Genomic DNA, 3,078 nt, shown 5'->3' with positions numbered 1-3,078 from the left:
GGAATCTTCCCAACACAAAGAAATGATAAATGCTTGAGGTGACGGATATCCTAAGTATTCTGATTTGATCATTACACATTGTATGCTTGTATCAAAATATCCCATGTACCCATATGTATGTATAAGCTTTATGTATCCATAAAAATAAAAAAAAAATTAATTAAAGATTTACCTTGTCTCGCCTTTTAAAATTTATATCACATTAACTTTATAATATACATAATACATTTTACATTTTATAAATAAACTAATGTACTTTTCTTAGGGTTGAGTGCTCAAAATATTTTTTGTAATCACCATATGTAATAATAATAAAAAAAAACTGGAACACAACTTTGCTAGCAAATAAGTGACTTGAGGTCTTGAGTCATTTAGAATGTATTTTCATTTCCTCCAGGGAGACTAACTTTGAGTTTTGTATGTGGTAGAAAACTAACAACTCTTTGTAGAATTAATATTTGTTCCTCCTACATATTTTAAAAGCTATTCTTTTTCAGAGTCTATTTTTTAGAACATTGTGAGGATTTTGAGAAGTATTCCCTCTTAAATCATTTAATCTACTCCCAGAATGTTGGTAAAATTGGTTTTATTATTTCTAACTTATTCCTAATGGATGAATATCAAGTGCTACTTTGAATATGATTAGTAAAGGTGAATTTATTATTTGTACCTTTGCTTAATTGTTCTGATGGTTTAAAAGTTTTCTTATATTTCACTTAAATTTCCATGCTATAGTTGAAGTTCATTACTTCCTTTTCTGCTCTCATTGGCTAATGAGAATTGGTCCCTGTCCTCCTGACAACATTCCTTAACATTTTCAGAAGCTGTCATATCTCCCTTTAGCTTTTTTGTCTCCATATTGGGAAATTCTCAGCTCTACTATACTTTCAACATATAACCTATCCTCCCTGAATTTCTCATAATTCTTTGAACTTAGATTGGTTTGTTCATAAACAGAAAAATTACTTTGAAAATTGTATAATTGCCCCCAAATTTTAAAAAAAAGATAGTTCTATATACAATTTATTTAATTTGTTAGAAAGTAAGCATGAAATTCTATTGGGGAAACAGGTTTGCTTAAAGTTAATTCTTATTACCAGTTTCATAAGAAACTATGTCAAATTATCCTTTCATTCTGCATTTATTAAAGAAGGAAACTTCAAGGGTCTGACATTTCTTGCAAAGCTGTGTATGTGCAGCCATCTCTGCAGAGTTCATGTGCAAAGTGTACTTTTCTGAGAAAATGTATTTATAACTTTCATGATAAAGAACTGCCTCCCCCAGAAAGAAAAACATTCTGACTTGATTCTAGTCCTGGGATAAAATTTAAGTGAGTAGACACAAACTTATTTGTTTATATTTTCTGTTACACATTTTTTTCTTTTTGCAAATGAAATAACTCATATAGCAGTGTATTTTAAGTAAAGTAATATTTACGATTACTGAGAATTTTTCAAGAAATTTGAAATAAGTATTGTCTTGTGAGCAAAGACTTCTTTCTTAACATTATTTTCAATGTGTTTTTATCCCCCTCAGAGAATTCTGCACATCCTCACTAGGGCATTGATTCAGAGCATCCTCTTTCTGTCAGTTGTAATGTTGGCAGCTATATGGCCAGCTGTTCTTAGCCACTCTCAAGTGTGTAATACACAGCCCTCACATATGTGAGATCTCCTTGTAGCAAGGCAGAAATTCTCCTTAAAGAGTACTCCTAAGAAAGTAGTCAAAGGAAAGAAGAACTGTGCTTCCAAGAATGTTCTTACACTCTTCCCTCTACAGACATGGCCCATAAGGCTCTTCACCCATCTTAGAACATTCCTCGTGCATCATGATTTGGCAGCAGAAATTTCACCAGCAATATACAATAGGGAAATAATCTCAATAAGAAGACAACTGCAGTGCAGAGACTAAGCCCATGAAGTATTAGGATATATTTAGATCATGCTTGCAGAAACAAAAAAAGACCTTTGTGCCCAACACAAATTATCCTTTTTTCAGGCCATTTTAACATCCCTGTTCCAGGTTTCCATGTGTTCAGACCAAATTCACACAGATGTAACTGGATGTTGCTTCATCTTCAGCCCCTTTTCTTCCCCTCTGGCTTCCCACCCAAGGGCTGCCTTGCTGGTGATACCACAGGGCTCTCTTCAGCTCCTATGCCCAGCATGCACAACCTGATGGTATGGGGATTATTACATCATGGGGTAAAATTTACCAATTGCTTAGAATGCCCAGTAGATCAATTACTTTTGCTTTTTGCCTCCTGTATTAGTCTGTTCTCATGCTGCCAATAAAGGCATACACGAGACTAGGTAATTTATAAAGAATAAAAGGTTTAATGGACTCTCAATTCTGCATGGCTAGGTAGACCTCACAATCATGGCAGAGGGTGAAGGGGAAGCAAGACATGTCTTATATGGCAACAGGCAAGAGAGCTTTGGCAGGGCAACTCCCATTTATGAAACTATCAGATCTCATGAGACTTATTCACTACCATAAGAACAGTATAGGAGAAACTACTCACATAACTCAATTATCTCCACCTGGCCCCAACCTTGAACTGTGAGGATTATTACAGTTCAAGGTGAGATTGGTTAGAGGCACAAAGCCAAACCATATTACCTTTCCTCTCCAGGATGGCCCAGAGATACAGTTACAGGCATTTTTGTGGTGTAGCATTACAGTCAGATCAATACCACAGCCCCATTTGGGCTCTACCTTGTTACTTGAATTATTTTGTTGTTGTTTTTCTTCACTTTTACTCCCTGGAATTGTCTTCCTATAAAATAAGAGCACATTAGTCTGTTTGGGCTCTTCTTTCTGGGAAAATCAGGCTAAGAAATTCTCTTAGCACTTTTGACCAGGGATACATAACAGAAAAGCCCAAGTATTTATTGTATTTTTTTCCTATATTATGACTTTTTGATACAAACTTCCCAAATTATAGAGACAGAGTATCTCCTATTCTGACCAGTAAAAATAACATGTTGAACATGGTGAAAATATCTAGCGACAATTCAACAAATATTACTAAGCTCCTAGAATATCTCAGATATCCTACTATAGTCTGGATTTATA

General features: G+C 34.7%; 1 long non-coding RNA gene across 1 annotated transcript; it reads right to left on the bottom strand.

The window, feature by feature from the left end:
* Nucleotides 1–465: 465 nt before the first annotated feature.
* LOC116534371 lies at nt 466–2,742 on the bottom strand. The gene is made up of 2 exons (XR_004261688.1): nt 2,623–2,742; nt 466–2,174 (listed from the first exon to the last, which is right to left on the bottom strand). It is a non-coding gene; the product is annotated as an uncharacterized LOC116534371 (long non-coding RNA).
* Nucleotides 2,743–3,078: the final 336 nt, after the last annotated feature.

The sequence above is a fragment of the Sapajus apella genome, unplaced genomic scaffold (genome assembly GCF_009761245.1).
Source record: "Sapajus apella isolate SASKATOON/1434 unplaced genomic scaffold, GSC_monkey_1.0 scaffold87, whole genome shotgun sequence".
Classification (NCBI taxonomy): domain Eukaryota; kingdom Metazoa; phylum Chordata; class Mammalia; order Primates; family Cebidae; genus Sapajus; species Sapajus apella.
This window is presented reverse-complemented; position numbering and strand designations above follow the sequence as displayed.